General features: G+C 38.3%; 1 long non-coding RNA gene across 1 annotated transcript in view; it reads right to left on the bottom strand.

The window, feature by feature from the left end:
• Positions 1–23,952, bottom strand: part of LOC103098921 (uncharacterized) — a 165,132-nt gene that overhangs the window by 33,258 nt on the left and 107,922 nt on the right. Inside the window, exons 2-3 of the long non-coding RNA XR_008911231.1 lie at positions 14,583–14,659; positions 12,217–12,567 (exon numbers count right to left, since the gene is read on the bottom strand). This is a non-coding gene — a long non-coding RNA (uncharacterized LOC103098921). The remainder of the gene's footprint in view (positions 1–12,216; positions 12,568–14,582; positions 14,660–23,952) is intronic.

Below are 23,952 nucleotides of genomic sequence, written 5' to 3'. Positions count from 1 at the left end.
AGATACAGTCCTTAAATCCTCTGAGAAGAGGAAGAGCGAAAGAGAGAAAAAGGAAGGAAAGCAGGAAGGAAGGAAGGAAAGAAGGAAGGAAGGAAGGAAGGAAGGAAGGAAGGAAGGAAGGAAGGAAGGAAGGAAGGAAGGAAGGAAGGAAGGAAGGAAGGAAGGAAGGAAGGAAGGAAGGAAGGAAGGAAGGAAGGAAGGAAGGAAGGAAGGAAGGAAGGGAGGGAGGGAGGGAGGAAGGGAGGGAGAGGGAAAGAGAAGAATGGTGAGGGAAGGATGAAGGGTCCAAGGCAAGAAACCATGGCATGTAATGGAAAGGATACTTAATTTGCATCAAAGAATTTGCATTAGAATCTCAACTCTATTTTATTAGTCACATGACTTTGGATAATTTAACCTCCTCTGGTCTCAGTTTCCTCACCTATACAAAAGAGAGGTGGACTACATTACTTGAAGAGTCATTTTCACCCTAGCACACCATACTTCTACTTCCTCCTAATACCAAGAAATTTCCCCCAAGTATTCTCTTCTCCCTTCTTTTTTTCACTCTCTCTCCTTGAATTCCATGAACACTTCATAATATACTCTGCATAGGAGGTAGACTAAAAGTTAATAGAAAGATAATTTGAACACCTCATACTCTAAGATGCTCTCCATTTTCATAATAAGGAGTGAAGAAAGGCAACTCTCCTTATTTCCATAAATATTAATATTACTCTTCTTCAACTTCACTAATTGTTGTTGGGTTAAGAAGTAGAGGAGAGAAAAAGAAAGGAAAATTATTTGGAAGGACATAAGGACAGTTGAGCAATGAGATTGCTCAATCAATTTACACAAAACGTGTAGTCATGATTATTTTGTTGTTCAGTCATTTTTCAGTTGTGTCCAACTCTTTGTGACCCCATTTGGGGTTTTCTTGATAAAGATCCTGGAGTGATTTGCCATTTCCTTCTCCAGCTCATTTTATAGATGAGGAAACTGAGGAAAACAGAGTTCAGTGACTTGCCCAAAGACACAGCTACTAAGTATCTGAGACTGGATTTAAACTCAGGAAGAAGAGGCTCTCTGACCCCCAGGCCTGGCACTCTATCCACTGCGCCACCTAAGTACATGATTTCAGGCAAACATTTTAAGGATTAAATATATTTATTAGTTGTTCATGTTGTTATGAATATGATTCTGCACTCCCCTAAGCTGTGTAAATGAAACAGGAGTTCTGGAAGAACTTATTAAGGTGGGAAGACTTTGAGTAGCAGTGTCAAATAGAATATTGAGCACTAGACTTGGAATCAGGGACCTGAGTTCAAACTTACCTAAGACACTAAGACAAATCATTCAAACCTTTCTGACCCTCAGTTTTCTAACTGTAAAATAGTGAAATAATATCTTACCTGATGAGATGAAGATCAAATTAGATAATATATTCAAAAAATTTGTCAACTTTAGAGTAGTATGTCTATCAAATATTATTAGCTTAAGTTTTAAGAGGGTCACTGGAGAGTTGGCCACAAAGTAATACATTTCTTCAGCTACAAGAAGCACAAAACATATGGTTATTTATATCTATCTCAATGGAACTAGAATTAATACTGGTAAAACTATGTCTTTTGAAATATGGTTTCAAAAGAAAAATCAGGACAGAGATGATTACAGTCATCAAGATGACTTCTACTGGGAAATTTCTAAATACTTAGTATTCCTGCACTAGGGAGGAGATTTCCTCATCTATAAAATATGGTTAATAATAGCAGTTACTTCCTAAAGTTGTTATAATGATTAAATAATAAAGTTAGATAATACTTGTAGAGCATTTAGCACAGAGCCTGGTACATTGCAGGTACTTTAAAAAATGCATGTCAATTATATATATAAAACCAGTATACTTCCAAAGATCTATGGTTTAATCAATGTTGATGTTCTTTTCACTTGTAATATAAATGTGTAAATACTTCATTCTAATATAAAATGGCTACACCACAAATGACATGACTCGATAGATATCTGATCTGGCATCTGGCCAACCCAGTTTCCAAGGGAGATTGAGATTTCTGCCATTGTGGGGAACAGGAAGATGGTTCACTTAATCACCTTTCCCTAAGAGGAATACTGGGCTAGAATTACATCTACCTGGCAAACTTCAAATATTTGCATTTTCAGTGTGTGATTCTTTTTTTTTTTTTAAATAGAAATTTTGAATAGAAGGCACTTTCCTGGTCACTTTTAAGGGACTATAACAGAACTTATGTTCACCAGCTTACCTCTAACCAAACACTAATCACACAAAAGAAAACCACAGATGGCTAATAAACCTCTTTATCAAAGTAATCGGTAGCAAGAAATCAGAAACATGGATTAGATAAATGAATACACAAGAGTAAGTGAGCTCTTTAGGAGACAAATAATTTCACCATGGAAGACTCCATTCTAAGCAGTCCATAGAGTTTTAGACCCTAGAAGTGAAGGGACATATTGTGGGCTAGCTTCCCCGGGTGTGGCCAGCTGCAAGAAAACCCCCTCTTTATTTCCTTCAGCAATATCTCTAAATATGAAGATGTCCCTTTTTCACTTAAACAGCAGGCTCACAGTTCCCTTAGCTCTTCAGTCACATCTTTACCCAAGTATGCCACACATATCCCTGCAGAACTGACCCTCAATAATTCACTATCCCAAACCCATTGGGGGTATGAGTGGGACTATACACTGACACAGTTGGCAACCCCTTTGTAACTTAAGTGATGATAAGCATTATAACTAAAAAAAAAAATTCCTAGTGAACAATCTTCTAGTGAGCCTCTCAAAACTTTAGTTAATATTTGCCATCTATATAATAGATAATACAGTGGCTAGAGCACTAGCTCTAGATATAGAAAGACCTAGTTCAAATCTAGCCACAGACACTAACTAGCTGTATGACTCTGGGCAATTCACTTAACCCTATTTGCCTCAGTTTCCTCATCTGTCAAATGAGCTAGAGAAGGGCATGGCAAACCACTCCAATATCTTTGCCAAGAAAACCCCAAATGGAGACATAAAGAGTCAAACAACTGACTCAATTCAACAACAGCAAAGGTTTACAGAATTCGTGGCATATATTATAACTCACTTGATCCTTACAATGCTCTATCAGGAACGTGTGACAATCTAAGCATCACCAGATAGAATATTGATATACTAATATAGCTGGAGGAAATAGAAATAGAGATATTTAAGTGAGCATATGTAACAGAAATAAACATTTATATGTAAACACATATAAAATGTCAGTGTTTCATACATGTAGACATTAACAACTTCCACATTAGTGTGTATACAAATACAAAACATATGTAAACATGTTAATACATGCATGGCATACATAAAATGTAGACATATAAGAAATATAACATCTCTGTGCCTTGTATGTATATTCTACATATTATCATGTGCCATATATGTGTGAATATTTGAGTGTGTATATGAGGCCACATAGCACAATGGTTCCACCTCTGACATGATATCTTTTCTGGCTCGATACAAGTCACTCAACATATGGCAACTCTAAGACTGTAAATTGCAAAATAGTTGCCAATAATCATTTGTAGAAAGAATTTTTTCATTGGAAGCTCCCCATACCAATGAAATTACAGGGGCATGGATCTCCCTCCTTCTCTCTCTCTCTCTCTCTCTCTCTCTCTCTCTCTCTCTCTCTCTCTCTCTCTCTCTCTCTCTCTCTATTTATCTAATTCCCTCTCTCTCATTCTCTGTCTCTGACTCTCCCTCTATCTTTCTCTCTTTCTCTCATTCTATCTCCCTCTCTTTGTTCTCTTCCACTCTCTGTTTCTCTCTTCCTCTCTCTCTGTCTCTCTTCCCCCCTCTCTCATTCTCTCTGTCTCTCTCTTCTTCTCTTTCTTTCTCTCTTTGTCTCTGTTTCTGTCTCTCTTTCTCTCCCCACTCTCCCTGTCTCTCTTCCTCTCTCTTTCTGTGTCTATCTCACCTTCTCTCCCTCTCTTTTCATCTCTCTTTTCCTCTCTTCCCAATTCTTCTTTCTCTTTTTATGAACACACACACATATGTATGTATTCACAAACACCTACATCTACACAGTGTGTATACATATGAATATGCATTACATACGCCAAATCACACATTACATACTATTGAGGCGGGCTATTTCAGAGCAGCTGAACAGTGTGAATGTGTTGACATCTAGGAAGAGCTGGCTAAATAAATGAAATTCCAATTCCATCTCCTGCACTGAGTTCTTGGCTTCTGTGGGCCAGATATTTATCAACCCTGACAAAGAACTTGCTATGCACACAGTAGGTGTTTAGGAAATGCTTACTGAATTATTTTAGCACAAGCCTCTGTCTGACAGATTATTGTGGCAAATAATTTCCTCAATTAACTGTATACTTGCAAACATCATAAGGTGCCCTACAGGGGCTTACATAATAGAGGTGTCTAAATATTTCCACATGGTTCACATTTCCCAGAATGGCTTGGAAACATTTTCTCTGTTGGATGCAATGATACTTTTCTCACCCCTACCCCATTTCCACTTGCAAATTCCCTGCCAGAGTAACAAAAGAATCAGTTTCACTTTCTTAAATTTTCGTACTATGAGCCCATCCCCAAACCCGACTTTCTTATCAACACTCTCGATCAATTAATTAGGAGAAGAATTTTTACAAAGAGATAATCTAGCATCTGGCCACAAATTCTAAGCAAGCCAGTGTCTGCAGGTCACATAAGTAGGAGGTGAAAGGAGAGACAGACCAGATCATGTTATCCTGCCCCCAAAGGAAATCACTGAAGAGGGGGTTTTCTGGCTTATAGGCATGAATCAAAAGGTCTAGGGTAGAGACACGAATTACTAGAAGTCCCAGAGCCATCTGTTTGACAACAGGATTGAAGCTGTCTTGGAGAACCACCAAATGCTCAGCCCAGCCTTGCTGGTCCCAGCCCAACCCAGCCCAACCCAACCCAGCCCAACCCAGCCCAGCCCAGTCCACTTGTGGCCTCTGGCCACCTGCTTCCCTGTTCAGCAACAGTTTAAGTCCTCCACAGAAGCAGGGACATGGCTGTTTTGCACGTGTAAATTGTAGAATGAACACTCATTGCTTCTCCCAGTCCTTACCCTACTGCCTACAAATGTGCTTGGAAAACCTTCCCCTGACTCTACTGCCCACTCAATTTATTGTTTATCTCTCTCCCTCTCCTTCCTTTCACTGCCAAACCTCAAGAACTAGCTAGCAGTCTATATTTACAGCCTCTTCTTGGTGACCACCCACTCACTCCTCAGCATTCATCCCCACCTCTCTTCAGAAGTTTCTCTCCCAGAACTCACCAGTGATCTCTTTGGGCTAAATTACAATTGCTCTTTTTTTAAGCCACTCTTTTTTTTTAATTTCATTTCATTTCATTTTTATTTATTTATTTATTTGATTTAGAACATTTTTCCATGGTTACATGATTCATACATGTTCTTTTCTCCCCCTCCTCCCTCTCCCCTTCTGTAGCCAATGAACAACTCCACTGGGTTTTATATGTGTCAGTGATCAAGACCTATTTCCATGTTATTAGTATTGGCCCAGGGTGATCATTTAGAGTCTACATCCCCAATCATATCCCCATTGACTCATGTGTTCAAGCAGTTGTTTTTCTTCTCTGTTTCTACTCCCACAGTTCTTTCTCTGGATGTGGATGACATTCTTTCTCATAAATCCCTCAGAATTGTCCTGGATCATTGCATTGCTGCAAGGAAAGAAGTCCATTACATTCGATTTTTTAAAAGTCATTCTTCTGGACTTCACTGCAGCATATGACATTGATGACAAAATTAAACTCATCAAACATTTATCAAGCCACAACTGCCTGCCTAAATGTAAGCTATTAATACTATCTCTTCCCTTGGGTTCTGATCCAAGGCACATCCTCCTCATTCTCCAATCATTGCCTTTTTGAAACCTCCTGTCTTTGCTTCCTTCCTCTTATCTACAGGGATCCTCTAATGCTCTGTCCTTGGATCTCTTCTCTTCTTTCTTTCCTCTCTCCCTAAATGCTCTTTTCTATTCCTTTGACTTTAATTATCACCTCTAGGCAAAAGACTCCTAGGCCTCTCCACATGCCAAGCTTCAGTTCAACATTTTCAGTGGCCTGCTCTATGTCTTCACTTGTGCATCCTACACTCAACTCAACTGCAATATGTCCCAAATGGAATTCATCATTTTGGTGCAGTGGGAAGACACAACAGGGGAGAGATCTGCCTCTAATCTTTCCTATTTAGCTGACCAACTTCTCAGAACCTTAACTTCCTCATCTACAAAAGGTGATAACAAGAGTTGGAGCACCTGCTATTTGTAACATCTGTCCAAACAGATAACTTTGTTTATGGCCCTCTGATTATTAATATCAAGCAAGGCATAAAACAGGGAGTTGTGTACTCATTCTAGATGTTTGCCAGCAGATTCCAAACTAAAAAGAAATTTCCTCTAGGCAGCAAAGTACTCCAGGTGGTCCTGTTTGCAAATGACGTGGTACTGATTTCACCAAGTACCAAATCACTGCAGAGATGAGAGTTCTGAGACTAGAGTCAGGAAGTTGTTGTTGTTCAGTCATTTGCAACTCTTTGTGACCCTATTTGAGGTTGTTGTTATCTTTTTCAGTCATGTCCAACTCCTTGACCCCATTTGAGGTTTTCTTGCAAGTGATTTCCCATTTCTTTCTCCAGCTCATTTTATAGATGAGGATTTGGGACAGCGCTAAGGGTCTTGCTCTGAGTCACATAGCTAGAAAGTGTCTGAGGTCATGTTTGAACTCATGTCTTCCTGACTTCAGGTCTAGCTCTCTATCCACTCTATTACCTAGCTGTCAGGGAAACCTGAGTTCAAATGAATGGCCTCAGGTACTTAATAGCTATGTGACCCTGGGCAAGTCACTTAACATCTGTCTGCTTCAGTTTTCTCAAATGTAAAATGAGGTAATAATAGCACCTATCTCCCAATGTTGTTTTGAAGATCAACTGAGATTATATTTGTAAAAGCTCAGAGCACAGTGCCTATTACTAAATATTTAATAAATCCTTCCTTCATTTTTTCCTTCTTTCCTAATCATTCAAAAGTGATACTCACCCAGGAAAAATCACATAAATAAAAAATGCCTTATTGTCCTAGGCAAGACATTCCACAGAGAGAACCTATAAAATTTGCTTATGTATATGAACATGGGGATGAGTGGCAAACTTTGGTGGCTATTACAATACTCCACATCTCAATAAGGAGTTATCAAGGGTGGTAGCAGTTGGGGTAGAAAGGAAGGAGCAGTATCAAAATTTTAGAAATATTGCTGAAATATAATTGACAAAATTTGACAACTTATTAGCTGATGGGTGTTAGGAAGAGGTGAAATTCAAAGATGACTGGTTTTAAGCCTAAATGACTAGAAGAATGATGAAACCTTCAGCAGAAATTGGAAAGTCAGGGGAAGGAACAGGTTTGGTTGGAGGTTGGGAACTATAGAACTAATAAATACAATTAAATAGTAAGTGGAGGTTAACAAAACACTTTATATAGCCATTGTTTAATTAATAAAATAATTGACCAGATCAAATGCCACATCCTTTATGAAACTTTTTGAGCATCTGCAAATGATCTCCCTTTTCTCAAATTTCTCATACCTCTTTGAATTCCTCCTATGCACCCCTCACATTATAACATTTCTTTCTATATTTATCTTATTCTCCCATTAGAATGACCTCTTTGAGGGGAGGGACTAGTTTTTGTTTGTTTGTTTGTTTTTTATATCCCTGGTACTTATCCTAGGACCTGGCACATAGTAAGCATTTATAGACTGCTCATTGATTGATTCCTCCAATGAATTAAAAAAAAACATTTATCCAAGTCAATAGCAAAACAAAAATCAGAAAAGGTATGTATAGGAAGAGAGAGAGAGAGAGAGAGAGAGAGAGAGAGAGAGAGAGAGAGAGAGAGAGAGAGAGAGAGAGAGACAGAGAGAGACAGAGACAGAGAGACAGAGAGACAGAGAGACAGAGAGACAGAGAATTCCAGATCTCCCCAAGGGGAAATTCCCCTCTCTCCTCTCTCCAATATAGAATACTGGGCTTAAGGACATGACTAAAGACTGCCAGTTCCTCTCATGTTAGCTTCTTTCCAGAGTATGGTTGGTATTGTCCATCTTTTCCTCTCAAAACTGGAAGCTACCAATGAATAATGTTTGGAAATGACCAAATAAAATTAAAAAAAAAACTGGAAGCTAGAAGCAACTGGAGAACCTGAAGAGATTCAAGAACACTCTTCAACTCTCACCATCTCAGTCTAGACCCCATAGCAGTGGACTTTGAGACTTGGGTTACCTGAACCTTCTATTAAATTTTAAGTTCCTTGAAGGAAGGGATTATTTCCATGTTTTGTCTGTCTTGTCCCTATTGTCTGACATGATGAATTTCATATAGTGGGGTTAAAGAATCTTTAAAGTGATTCAAAAATTTTTATAACTAAAATTAATAAATCAATTTTAATTAAAGAAATTAACCAGCCCTGGTTTCCTTAAAGAGTTAATACTTTGGAGATGGCTAGGTGGCTCAGTGGATTGAGAGGAGGTCTTGGGTTCAAGTCTGGATTCAGACTTCCTAACTGTGTGACCCTGAGCAAGTCATATAATCTTCATTGCCTACCCTTATCATTCTTCTGCTAGGAACCAATACATAATATTGATTCTAAGACAGAAGGTAAGGATTTTAAAAAGAGTTAATGTTTATGCTAATACTTGGATGAAACCCCAATCTTATCAGATACTTTCCATATAGTCATGCTTTCCAGCAGGGCAGACAAACTCAGTCTTTTTGTCAATGCATTCTCTCCCAGGTATCTATCAACACTCTGGTTGTTTTTCACTGGATCTTTTAATAACTTGTGGATAGCAAAGTGATCATCACAGAGACATCATTATAACAATCAAGATAAAGAAGTGATTTCAGAGTCAGGAAGGCTGAGTTTGAGTTCTTCCTCTAACGCATCCTGCCTAAGTGACCGTAGAGGAGTAACTCTCCTCACCACCTCTAGGTAACTCTCTAGGATTATAGAAGTTTTAGATCATTTGGAAATAAAGTTGCTTCTCAGAAGGTTCCCTGAACCAATGAAATCACTGGGTCCAGACTAAGAATAGAACAGTGCCACACTCAGGCCACTCATCTGTTCTTTGCTCTTGCTGCTTGATTCATCTCTTTTATTGGTCATTTTTGTCATGGATTCAGTTCATTATTTATGAGTCAGTGGCACAGCAGAGTGATTAGAGCACTGAGTTTTGAATTAGAAAGACCTGGCCTCCCAAATTTAGTAGCTATAAGACCTTGGGCAATTCGCTTAACCTCTGAGATAATAGGGGGAAAGGGAAGTGAATAAGGTTTTTTTTTTTTAATAGTGCCCATTATGTGACAGGCTCTGTGCTAAGTGCTTTACAAATATTATCTTATTTGATCCTCTTTAAAAAACCTGCAAGGAAGGTGCTATTATTATTCCCATTTTACATTGAGGACACTGAGGCAGGAAGATGTTACCTGTAACAGTTAAAATTTAGGGGAGACTGAGGCAGGTAGAAATTAGTTTCTCTCTGCAAGGAGTATAATATTTCATGAGGTTTATTAAAGGTTGAGAATTTAAGAATATACAAGTAAGAAAAAACATGTGCCTAGGCCAGAGGCCTAGACAAGACCTCACCTACATTATGGAAAGAGCCACTTCTGCCCCAAAATGGAAGTCCAAAAAGAGAGAGCTCAAAAGCCTTTGTAATCAGCTTAAATACCTTCTCGATCTCACCCACCTCAGAATTCCGTGAGATTACAAAGCATTTTGGGGAAATGGAGCAAGGGCTTGTAGGGATTGAAGTCCAGAGTTCAAATCTCAATTTTACATACCTGACTTGCTCAGGGTTGAGATGATTTGCCTGAGATCTCAAGTTGCTGAGAGCCTGAAGGCAAATTTGTGAAATTGGGTTTTTTCTGATTCCAGGATCAGAACTTTGTCCATTGTACCACCGAGCTGCCCCTAACATTTGTAAAGCACTTACTTGTGCCCAGCACAAAATAGGCACTAGATAAATGCTTTTTATTATTGTTGGTGGTGGTATTGTTACTTATTAGCATTATCTATATCCAAGTAACTATGCTAGGGCACTAAATAAACTGTAGTAAACTATGCTAGGGCAAAGTGAAAAACAAGATAGAAGATGATATCTTTTATATCACTTTTCCCATGCAAATCAACATTGGAAATATCCTAAAACTCATTTCTATCTACTCTGAGTCTTTCCATTATTATTTGGGTCCCCTACCATTTTTGTTCTTTGAAGGTCATGGTGTTCCATGACTCAGAGCTATATAGCATCAGTAAGAAAATATTAGTGTTTAAAAAAAGACAGACATTGGCAGCAAGAAGCATTTTAGGATTATTGAAAGTACTATGCAATTTCCCAAATGCAATCCTCTACACTTTCCCCCTCTTATTCAGTTCTGGGGCCATTCTTTGTCTATTTGCAGTGCCTGTCTGAGATATATATGCCAATGAATTTACTCAATGGATTTCCATCCAACTGCATGTCATAAGATGAACAATATTCATTCTTCACTGAATTTTGGATCAGTAAGCCAGCCTTTTTTGAGTGACTATGGATCTCACTGAAAAGTCCTGTAGAATTTAATGCAATCACTACAATCTCATTTGCAAACTGGATGATCTAGAGAATGGGAACTCTTTATCCCACTGGGATTTTGTATGGGATACTTTCCATGACTCAAACAACTTTGTACCCATTTTTTTGCCTCATTTGATACTGATAATCAAAGGATCAATTAAAAAGTCCCACCTAGTAACAATGTTTATTTGATCTTAATGTGTGTGGGATACTTTATTGAAGAAGAGCCTTGAAAAAAACTTTTTTTTCCTACCAAGTCAAATATTTGTTTATAATTTTAAAAAACTATAAACCCAATGAACTCTTATGTTCTGTGCACCTCTCAGTCAGTTGTGTTACTGGGAAAATGTGGTCTTCTGTATAGACCTGTCTTTGTCAGGACTGGCATCTCTGTCAAGATCGTACTAAATTCCTTGATGAATGTGACCACAGAGTTACTTCTATTCAACAACCCTATAATTTATTAATGACAAGCAAGGAATATGATAGGAGATGTAAGTTTGCCAAAGATGTTCCTTCCTACCATGGGAGATGTCCTGCCCAAGATCAAATTGAAAAAGGGATTATAAAGAGATGGTAAGTTCCTATAAATCCTCCTCTCAGGAGCTGATAATGTCAAACCTCAGAATGTTATGAGGCTTTCCATGATTGCTCAAAAGTCACAGGCTTAGAAATTCCATACAAGAAAAACTAAATGGTTACAAAATACTTATCCAAACTATGACCACTTGACTGTCCTTCCATTGAGTTAGAATATTAATTCATTTATCTTAGACACTGAAGGAAGACAGCAGATTGGATCCAGAATTGGTTAGGATAATGAGAGTACTTTTGATAGCATAGGGAAATTGCACCATGCTTCTCATAATTATAAGAATGATTCTTGAAACTTCCTCCTCCTCCTTTTCCTACTTCTCTCTCTCTCTCCCTCCCTCTTCTCTCTCCCTCCCTCTCTCCTCTCTTCCCTCTCTCTACCTCTCTCCTCTCTCTCCTTTCTCTGTCTCTGTCTAGGGTTGCAAATTTTAGAACACAATAGTTTCTGGATAAATGTTATAGGTGACCCAGAGGGACATAGAAAGATGATGGGAAATAAGGGGACTACAGCATATTTCCAGTGTTGATGTCCAGTCTGATGCCAACGAGTGAAATAGGCTATGTCCCTCCCCCACAAAAAAAGATACATGGTTGGAATAGTAAGTTAATTATGTAGCAAGAATGAGAGATTACATTTAGACAGCTCATATGCAGCAGTGGTATCCATGACATGTAAAAAAGACCTAGAAGAAGGCTTTCCAGAACATTAGGTAATTTTTCTGTTGAGGATTATGGATAACATGGATAAAAATAGCATAAAAAGAGAAAATTGCCAGGGTTGCAATCTGTACAAGAGGAAAGAATATATACATTGATGAGATCACTAATTCCATGAAGTATATCATTAATCTGTGATTTTTTTCCCATCATTTGAAACCTTCCCTCTTTTAATAATCTTAAAAATCAATACCTGAATTATTTTTAAATTTTCTTTACCTACAGCAATATTTCTTCCATGTAAATCTAGTTGGATCTTCTTCCTCTTCCTCTTCCTCTTCCTCTTTCCCTTCTCCTTCTCCTTCTTCCTCTTCCTCTTCCCCTTCCCCTTCTCCTTCTCCCTCCTCCTCTTCCTTCTCCTCTTCTTCCTCCTCCTCCTTCTTTCTTCTTTCTTCTTTCTTTTTCTTTTCTTTTCTTTTCTTTTCTTTTCTTTTCTTTTCTTTTCTTTTCTTTTCTTTTCTTCTTCTTCTTCTTCTTCTTCTTCTTCTTCTTCTTCTTCTTCTTCTTCTTCTTCTTCTTCTTCTTCTTCTTCTTCTTCTTCTTCTTCTTCTTCTTCTTCTCTCTCATTGTCTGAGGTAGAAAGAAAGGAGGAAAAGAACTGAAAGAACTTGGTGTTTTCTTTTTCCAACTTGGGAAACACTATTGACTATCTATTACTTTTTTATAGATTGTTTAACTCTCAGAAGACCAAGGAAAGACCTGGTCTTTGGTTTGGACTCTGAGTCTGCTAACACTCAGAGTCCTAACTTGATTCTTGTTGAGACCCAACCAGCTAGCCTTTGTTATTTTTATAACTTCAAGACAAAGTTAAGAATTATAAGAATAAGAATATTCGTTTATTGTAGAATAGGGAAAATTTGGGTTAGTCAGATTAGGAAGGATTAGTGTAGTCTATGGACACAGGAGAAGTGGTTCCTTGCAGAACCAAGAAGATTTATTTGGGTAGAGTTAGAATCCCTTAGAGTTAGAAATCCTTTTTATCGAGAAGTTCATCTATGAGCTTCACTTCACTTAAACTGAAGATACTTGCTTGCTGTAAGTACAACAAGCAGAGTATCTAAATCAGTTTATAATCAATAATCAAATCCATTGCCTGTATTAGTTTTTGCAGTTTGCCATTTTTTTACACCCCTCTATCACATTTTGCAAATAAAAGTATGTTCTGAAATGGTGTTGCCCTTGTCTGCCAACACTTATTTTTACCTTTGGATACCATCTCATAACTTGGCAAGGTCAAGTATTTGTTAAAGTGATTCTGAACTCTTTTTCCATAAGGAGACTTTTATATCAGTTAAATTTATATAAGAAACAAAATGATCAAAATGTGTAGTGTTACTTTTAATTATCTGCCTTTTTTAGTGTTTAAACAAGTCAGGTCAGAGCTGCTGTCATAGCACACAATGTCTTCTCATCTTTATTCTTCTGTTTTTATGTTCGTTTTCACCTTTGATCTAAGTAATCAATAATCTGCCTGTACATAGACAGCTGATTCTAAAAAGACTTCCATTTCAGTAAACAATGGTTTGCTATTAGAGTAGAATCAATTTCAATTTTTCATTGTTCAGTCCTTGCCAGGTATATCACTTTCTGATTCTTTTTTAAAAAACTCTATTCATGACCCACAGGTCTGATGCTTCTATGGAATCTATAAGCCTTTGACTTCTTTGATTTCTTATTCCCAAGTTATATTTTTTCTACTACTTTAGGATAGTATGGTGGATAGAATACTGGACTTGGATTCAGGAATAATTAAGTTCAAATCTGGTCCCAGAGACTTACTAGATGTTTGACCCTATGCAAATAACTTAACCTATCAGCCTCAGTTTCCTTGCTTGTAAAAATGGGATTAATAATACCACCTACTTATCTAGGGTATTTTTGAGGATCAAATGAGACAATATTTACAAAGTTCTTTGTAAACTTTAAAGTGCTATATTAAAGCTACCAATATAGCATTATATATACATACTTATATGTGTATATTTCCCTAGTCTAGCCTGTCCATTTTTTCTTGAAGTCACTAAATATTAAAATACTGGATGAATTGGCTTGAATCTTTTCAAGCTATTTGTAGAACTTTTGCTACACGGGATTTAATAATAACAATAATAATGATAAATGACATTTCTTTGTAATGTGCTTTAGCAAATTCTAAAGTACTGAATCAATACTACATTGTTTTTATTGTTATGATTGCTATTATTTAATATCACATGAAGCAATGTTTTTTTTTGTTGTTGTTGTTGCCCTCAAGTATATGAGTAAAGTTACTCCACCAATCAGTTGTAACTTCTTATGATTTAAGGTTTCATTCATGGGAAGAATATCCATGTGAACTTTAACTTAGTTCCTCCAATAGAGTTTGAATTTGCTGGTTGCCTGATGAGGATCTCACACATTTTGAATACCAACAGTGAGTTAATGCTTGTAGACATTTTGATCTTTTTCTTTTTCATATATTGCCATGGCCAGTGAATCCATCACCCAGGGGTCAGCCTACCAATGAAAAGCTAAACTAGTCCTCAGGAAACAAAATCATGTTACCAAAACCATACTCAAAGCTTTTGCAGCTAGGTGGAACTTACCAGAGGTTGGGTTCAGTCAGCAAAGCCTTAGAGAACTCAGGATCATTTCCATATCACAAGGAAGCATAAGAAAGGAACTTCATGAAAAAGAAAAAAAGAGTTAACACATCTCTAAAAACATACAAGTCATGTGCAATGTGTATCTTCTTTCATGATACAAGGAATATGGAAAGATATATTTCATGGAAGCCCTTGTATAACCTACATTAGATTATTTACCATCTAAAGGAAGGAGTAGAGAAAGGAGGGAAGGAGAGAATCTGGATCACAAAATGTCAAAAAAAAACAATTCTTAGTAATCATTTCTATATGTAATTGGAAAAAAAATAACTAAATAAATAAAAGTTTAAAATATACATTACTTGGAGAAAATAGTGAGACCTATAGCCAATGTTTCTAAAATGCTTTAAGCTACTCAATGTACCTGAACTTATAACAACAGCTTGCATTTCTATTGTGCTTTAAGATTTAAAACTCAGTCACACCTTTGTGAGATAAGAAATAAAAATGTGATTATCTGCATTTTACAGACAAGGAAGCCAAGACTCATAAAGTCATTCACCTGTGATCAAGCCAGCTGAGAGATGAACTAAAATCTTCTGATGCCAAGTCTAATAATCTTTTTCTTTTTAATTTTCTATTCCAGATTCTCTACCCTTAACCCATAGAGAAGGCACAAAATTAAAAAAAAAAACATTACAAATACAAAGTAATAAAAACAAATTTCCACATTAGCAATATTCTGAAAAAAATAGAGGGAAAAAATGATTCAATCTCCACTCTCAGTCCACAATCCTCTATCTGGAGGTAAATTACATTTCATCCCAAATCCTTTGGAACTTTGGTTGATCAGAGTAACCAAGGGTTTCATAGCTGATTATCTTTAAAATATTGCTGTTACTGGATACAATGTCCTCCTGATTCTCCCCATTTCACTTTGTGTCAATTCATACAAGTCTTTCCAGGTTTTTTTGAAACCATCTCCATCTTCATTTCTTAGAGCACAATAGTATTCCATCAAAGTCATATACCATCACTTGTTTAGCCATTCCCTGGTAGATGGACATCCTTCAATTTCTAATTATTTGTCTCCACAAAAAGAGCTGTGATAAATATTTTCATACATGTAGGCCCTTTCCATTTTCTAGGATCTTTCCATTACAACAGCCTGCCTCCAAATAAAAGGTGCCACCAACGACTTCAGTATTTCCTTCACTCTGGTACCCCAGTCATTCAGCAGGCGGAAGCTAGGGCTCACAGTATTTGGCTCTGCTGAGCGCATCTTACCTAGTCTGACCAACATTTTTCCTTTTCCTTACAAAAGCTGCTTCCTCCTGTGGGCTCCGTGAGGAAACCTCTGAGTAAACACTGAGTTTTTTGTTGGCTCCCAGGTTTCTCCGAGGCCTACCTCAGAAACATAACCCCTGGCACAGAACCCCAGCCCTCCTGCCAACAGTCCAGCTTCACTCACAACTTTTATTTTTGTGAAGCAATTTCTTTAAATTGCTTGTACTTCAGCCTCATGGAGGAAAACAATCCTTCTCCAAAAAGAAAGGCACAGGAAACTGAACAACAGATGTGTACTGAAGCCCTTAAAACCTGGGGGGGGAGGATAGGGGGCAACATGGCAGTATGATTAGTTCTGAACTTCAACTCAGGAAGACCCAGGTATACATTCTCACTTCTGGCACACTTATTAGCTATGTGACTCTTGGTGAGTCACTTAACACTTCTCAGCCTCAGTTGCCTTATCAATAAAATGGGGATGCACTTACTTCACAGGGCTATTGTGAGGACCAAATGAGATATAATAGAGGAGATACTTAAACTTTTATAAATAGGAGCTATTATTCTACTACTCTTCTGCAAAGGAGCCCTGGATTAGTAAAACTATCAGGACAATAACACATGATACCCAGCACCTATGAACTAGGTCCAATTTAGGGGTTCCTAACATTTGTTGTGTCATGGACAACCCCCTTTGGCAGTCTAGTGAAACTTATGAACCCCTTCCTAGAATAAAGATTTGTGATCCAAACTCCCTATATAGAGCCTCATCATCTCAAACCTGAATTACCATATTAACCTTTTCCTTGGTCTCTCCACTTCAAATCTCTCCCCATATGTAATTCATATTCTGTTCAGCTGCCCAAGGGATATTCCCAACACAGAAATATAGCCAAATCATGCCTCTGCTCCATAGACTCTAATAGCTCTTAATAATTTCTGAAATCAAATCTAAATATCTCTGTCTGGCATTCAAAGCCCTTCAATACCTGGCTCCAACCTACCTTTCCAAACTTGTCTACTCTTCATTCATTCAGTAGTCCCACTAACTTGGTCTTCCTTTTGTTCCTAACACACAAGACTCCATCTCCTGTCTCTGCTTTTGTCTCTCTGCCTGGAATGCATTCTTCCTGACCTCTTCCTCTTAGGTTCCCTAGTATCTTTCAAAGTCAATTCAGGTACCACCAACTCTTAAGTGAAACCTTTCTTTTTATTTTTTAAAAGAATAACATTTTGCTTCCCCCCAGTTACATGAGAAGAAGAAGAAGAAGAAGAAGAACAACAACAACAACAACAATAACAACAACAACAACAACAAACAACAACAAAGAAAGAAGGAGTGAGAAGGAAAGATAGAGGAAAAAAGTGAAATATAGTATGTTTCAGTCTTCCATCAGACTCCATTGTTTCTTTCTTGGAGGACAGATGGTATTTTTCATCATCAGTCTCTAGGGTCTTAGGTGTCTTAGATCATTGCATTGCTGAGAATAATTGGGTCATTCACAGTTGTGCACCAAAAATATTGTTGTCAACTGTTTGCAATGTTGTTCTGTTTGTGCCCACTTCACTTTGCATTGGTTCATATGTCTTTTCAGATTTTTCCAAAAACATCCTGCTCATATTTTCTTATAGCACAATAGCATTCTATTACTATTATGTACTACTTGTTTAGCCATTCCCCAGTTGATGGACATTCCCTCAATTTCTAAATCTTTGCCACCACAAAAAGAGCTACTATAAATATTTTTGTACAAATAGGTTCTTTAGTGAAGCCCTTCTGGATCCCTCCAACTGCTAACTTCTCTCCTGTCTCCCAAACAACCTTGTATTTATTGCTATGGACTTCTATTTGTGTATGTTTCCTTCCTTGAGAGAATTTAAGCTCCTTAACATCTACTATATTTTTTTTATCTTTGTATCCCCAGCGTCTATTATGATAATAGGCACAAAATGGGTGCTTAACAGTGATTGTTGATTTATTGACTTAAGGTTATGAAAGACACATATCTATTAACTCATTTTATTCTCATAAAGACTCTGTGAAGTAGATAGTTAAATGATCGTTATCTCCATTTTATATAAGAAAGAGATGAACAGCATAGAAGCCAGTTAATTCCCTAGGATAACACAACTAGGAAAAAGCAAAATATGGACCAGGGTCAGGGCCAGGAATTTTGTCTTGTTCAATGTCAGATTCTTCATGACCCCATTTGGGGTTTTCTTGGCAAAAATACTGCAGTGATTTGCCATTTCCTGTTCATTTGATATATGAGAAAACTAAGGCAAACAGAGTTAAGTGACTTTCCTAGGGTCACCAGCTAGTAAGTATCTGAGGACAGATTTGAACTCAGGTTCAAATCCTGACTGCAGGTCCAGCTCTGTCCACTGCACCACATAGATACCCTATGGACAGTGCCTTGGTCTTATTTACTTTTGTGTCTTACCTAATCTTCTCCCTGAAACAAAGAATCATATTGTTAAGACTAATGTTCTCCAAGTGATGCTATGTGAATTTGTCAGCCAATCAGTAATCATCAACATTTGCTATGCAACAGACACAAGACTAAGCCCTAGGTATGCAAAGCAAGGCAAAAACAGGGCCTCTGCCCTCAAGGTGCTCACATTCTAATGGAAGGATGGATACACCAAAAATTGTATATGCAAAATATATACAGTATAAATGGAAATAATAGCAAACATAAATGAGTAGTAATTGAATATGGGGGTAAAAGAAGCTACTGGGAAAGAATTGAAGCCTTGATACTTCTTACAGATAATAGGATTTGAGCTGAGTCTTCAAGAAAGCAAGAAGAGGAAAGAGAGCATGCCAGGTAAGGATGATAGCCAGTTAAAAGCAGAAGGTCATAAGATGCAGTGTTGTGTGCCAAGAAGAGCAAAAAGACCACTCTCATTGGATCATAGAATATGTCATCACCAAAGAATTGAAGTTGAGAGTTACTAAAAGGACAACAGAAAAGTACACAGTAGTCCTGGGTAGAGTACCGCCCATTACTAGCCAAGAATCACCCAAGAGAAGTAGCAAAGATATTTTTAAAGAGGTATATGCCTGGAAAAGAAAACAGGGGACAATCAATGGACAACCAATTTGCTTCACTGCTACTCACACAAGGTCAAGAAAGACAGAAAGAAGGTTGAGTGAACTGTCTTTGGAGACTTTACAGGAGAATACAGTGGTTACAAGATAAAAGGGAATGGATGGGTTATAAACTGCATTTATTCATGTGCTCATTCAAACATTTATTAAGGGAGCAGTTGGGTGGATCAGTGGATTGAGAGTCAGGCCTGAAGATGGGGTAGTCCTGGGTTCAAATCTGGTATCAGATACTTCCTGCTGTGTGACCCTGGGCAATTCACTTAACATTCACTGCCTCACCCTTATTACTCTTCGTCTTGGAACCAATGCACAGTATTGATTCTAAGATGGAAAAGTAGGGTTTAAAAAAATTTATTGAACATCTAATATATGCTGGGAATTATACTGGGTAGGTTTTGGGGATGCAAACATTAGATCAAAATTAATATTACTGGCAGGACTATCCACATCTATGAGATGACAGAACCAACAGAGTGTAATAAAACCTTACATAGCCCTTGCACAATGGAGGCATTTGATAATGATTTGTGGAAGGAACACATATCATTGGGCTTCATGGTCAAAGATGGCACTGCAGTTATTATCATCATCCTGGTGCAGGGAGAACAGCAAGGGGAAAAAACAAGGCTTCTTCCACAGTATGTTTTCCCACTGAGAACCTCAAATAGTTATACACTGAGAAAAAACATTGGAAAAAAATCTGTTTGGGGAACTTCCCCCACCTCCAAGACTATGATGAATTATAAGAAATAATACTGTCCCTAACTCTGATCACCAAGAGCAAAGTCCTAAATAACAAAGGGTAAAAGGAGGTTTTGTTCAGGGCATTGGCATGATGGGGGTGAAGGGTACACTGATGGTAGCTCTGGTACCCCACTTTGCCATATTCCAGAGATATAGAGCAAAATGATTCTGTACACCATCTCTCCAGAATCCCACAGCAAGCACTACCTTTGCGCTCCTCCCTATCCCTGTTCAGCTGAAGGTTAGAACTCCCTAGAAGACCAGTGAATCCCAATCAGTGCAACAGCCACCATGATGAGTCTGGTCTCTCCATCATGGATTTAGCCCCAGAAGCAGATGCAGCCAATTCCAGCTCTGGCTGAGGGCCAGCTGAGGCTTGCTCATTGCTGCTGCATCCCGTTAGCTCCCAGTTCTGACACACTCTATCTAGTCTATTAATAAGAAATGCCTGTCATCTACCTCACCTTGAGAAATGATAAGTATGGTCTGTGCCATGGGTGTTGGGAGAAGAGTATCGTTTTGTTAAAAAGCAGCAAAAACCTTTTGATGACTTCCTTCCTTCCAGTTCAGGTCTGGGCACCCACTGGTTATTATGGGTGTGTGCTTCTGGCTCTCCAAGGGAAGATGACTTGCCCACATTCGAGCATTAGTTTTAAATAAATGAGGTGCTGTGACAAGTGGAACAATAGTTTCTGTTTGCTAGTGATAACCTTTCACTCACCTTGTGGTCCTAACCCAATAATAATCTCTGAATAAAGGAATCACAGAGTCTTGAGCAAAGATCTGCCCTTCCTTCACAGTAAAAGATCTTGGGTTCCAGGATTCTGACTAAAAATGGCTTCTCGGCTTCTTCCTTATACACTGAAGGGACTTAAGTAATAGGGACAGTATTCCAGTAAATGAGACTTAGCTTCATGCCTCCAAATAAATCTTTTAAAAATACATTTTTGATCTCTTATGTTTTTTATCCATTTCCACTCCCTCCAAAAGAGCCCACCTTAAAACAAAGCAAGTAAAAGAAGGGAAGAAAACATTCAGCAAGACTAATCAACATATTCCCAAAAAACTGACATTATGCAATGTTCTATAATTATAATCCCCTACTTCTGTACAAAAGTGACTTCTCCTTGTTCTTTTTGGGGGTCCAGGCTGAATCATTATCATTTCAAAGCATTGAGTTTCCATGGTTTTATTGTTCTTTTCCATGTGGATCTATGGTGTCCAACTCTGTAGGGACTGGACAAGAGCAACCAGCCCAAGCAGCTCTTGCATCCAGGGGATGGAGCGTGTGGAAAAGAGGAAGTCCTGAGGTCTCAACATTGTGTTGTCACATGTGCTCTTGTGGGTGACAAGCATTAGTCATCCTTATCTATCCTACCTAAAATTCACACTCATTTAAATAAAGCACAAAAGAAATCATAGCATTCCCTTCTGCTTGGAAGGGCTAAGTGACCATAACTAGCAAAGCTGGGGAAGGAAGGAAGGCACCTAATGAGGGCCCCAAGCCCAGTACACTGAAATTCGGGATGATCCAATTGCTTCGTGCTGGCCATGGAAGGGAAGGTGGGGCTGGGTTTGGATGAGGGATAGAGGCAGAGAAGGTTGCTTGTAAAGATGCTAAGCCAGCACTGCAGAGGAGACTCTACATAGAGGGTAACAAAATGCTTTCAAACACTAACTATTCTCAAAGAAATTCCACAGCAGTCTAGCAAGTTCTTGGGGGGGGGGGGCAGGGAAGGGAGGAAGCGAGAGAGAAGGTCTGGAGGAGCTAGCTAATAAAACAGTATGGAAGACTGAACAGATTTGGAAGATGGAAAAAGAATGAGAAAATCCTGCACACGAGAACCTCAAATTTGAATGGGCTTCTATAAAGGGGGACATACTTTATGAATAGGTAATCTTTCTAGTGGTGCATCACTCATCAATTGCTCTCATAACATGATGGAAGACAGAATTTGCCACCACCATCAAACAATTCCTAATTCCCCATATCAATGGAAATGATTTGCTCTCCCTTAATAAAAGTATGAGAAAACAGGCTGGTCCCTTGAAAGGGTTGGGGATAGATGGGCTATGTGATTTCTGGTCATCAATATATGTATATAATAGTCCTTTGTGTTTTAAAATGACAAAAAAAAATACTGCTTTCTTCCAGCTTAAAGTTCATCTATGGTGTGAAATACTAGCCCTTCTTTTTTCTGTTTGCTCAAAAAATGTCACCTCATTTCTAATTGCAGGTCCGGCTGCTTTGTCTACCTCTATGGGTTTACTATTGGATTGTATCTTATAGATTAGATCATGTGGGCTTTAGCCTCAAGATATCCTGAGAGCATTTCTGACAATATAGGCACAAGGACATGAGTCTACTCAGTTCTGGCTTTGCCCATCTCCTTTTCTAGAGGGGGAGAGGTGGAACAGCGGATGGAGTGCTGGGCTTGGAGTCAAGAAGATTCATCTTCATGAGTTCATATCCAGCCTCAGACACTCACTAGCTCTGTGACCCTGGGCAAGTCACTTCACCCTGTTTGCCTCAGTTCCTCCTCTGTAAAATGAGCTGGAGAAGGAAATGGCAAACCATTCCAGTATCTTTGCCAAGAAAACCTCAAAATGGGGTAACAAAGAATTGAACACAATTGAAAAATAACTCAACAACCACAAAATTGATATGGCAACTTAAGATTTACAAAGCACTTTATAAATATTACCTCATTTCATCCTTACAAACATGGAATGTAAATGTTATTATTATTTGTTTTATAAATGACAGAATTGAGACAGAGGTTTAGTGAGAGTCTGAGACTAGATTTGAACTCAGGACTTCCTGATACAGAGCAGTGCTCTATGCTCTATGGCACCACCTACCTGTAAAGTAAATAGTAATACTACACAACACTGCCTTCAAGGATATGATTTTACTATGATGGCATAAGCCAATGATATGCTAGTAAATAATAACTAGTTCACCCTACATTTGACAAATATTTGTTTACTCTATATTATTAATATTTCCTCTATCACTAACTTAAGTCTAAGCAGTTCACAAAACAATACATTAGGTCTGAGTTTAAAGTATTTGCTATTTTTTTAGGTATAAATAATATTGTTGAAAATTTAACAATGGGCTGGAGCTAGTTTGAGCTGGCTTCAGGGATCACCTGGATTTTGGGGGTTTTACCCAATCCCCACTGCAAAGTCATTAAAAACCCATTGTGGTTTGGCCAGTGCCCCAAGGCATAAATCAAGCTTCAATCAGTCAATCAAGGTTTATATCAAGCTTCTAGCTCCTTGATTCCTCTTAACCTCCTCTCTGTCCGTGCAAATACATTGTTCTCATGCAACTAACAGACTCCTTTGTATGACAATATTACAACCCCATTTGTTTTATAACCCTCAAACTTTCTGTCTTAAGTATAGTTTCAAGGCAGAAGACCAGTAAGAGCTGGGCAATGGGGGTTAAGCGACTTTCCCAGGGTCACACAGCTAGGAAGTGTCCAAGGTCAAATTTGAACCCAGTACTCCTGACTGCCAGGACTAGCTCTCTAGTCACTGAGCAACCTAGCTGCCCCAAACAGGCACTGATTAGGTGGTGTGCCCATACTTAACCACCTCCTTAATGTCTGCACCACATCAGAGAGAAAATTCTTAACAAGTCAAAGAACCCAACAATGTGACAACATGTATTTGGTGCCAGATTCTGTGCAGAAGTCAGAGCATGAAAAGTGGTTCTCACACATTTCCCACTTGTTTCCCACCAAGGGACTCCTGACCTCTGCTTCACCATCTAGTCCCACTCCACCAGGCATCACTAATTGGTTCCACTCAATATGGTTTCATTCATTCAGTTCCTTGAATTCATTAAAACGAGCATTTCATAGACACCAGTGGCAAGACACTGTGCTAGGACCTGGGGCAACAGACAAAAATACCCTCCGCCTTCATTCTACTTTGGGGAAACAGCATTGTAATAAAGAGGTAGATATAAAGCATAAACTAAGGAAATACAAAATCATTTGGGGCTTGCAGGAAAGGAGTGAGCACTAACAACTAAAGGTGATGAAAAAAGGAAGTGGCACTGGAATTTCTTTTCTTTAAAAAAAATTCTTATAAAGAATGTTACTCCCATACACAAACTCTGGGTAGAGTCATTAAAACAATACACTTGATTTTATTCTCTCTCTCTCTCTCTCTCTCTCTCTCTCTCTCTCTCTCTCTCTCTCTCTCTCT

The sequence above is a fragment of the Monodelphis domestica genome, chromosome 4 (assembly GCF_027887165.1).
Source record: "Monodelphis domestica isolate mMonDom1 chromosome 4, mMonDom1.pri, whole genome shotgun sequence".
NCBI classification, from domain to species: Eukaryota; Metazoa; Chordata; class Mammalia; order Didelphimorphia; family Didelphidae; genus Monodelphis; species Monodelphis domestica.
This window is presented reverse-complemented; position numbering and strand designations above follow the sequence as displayed.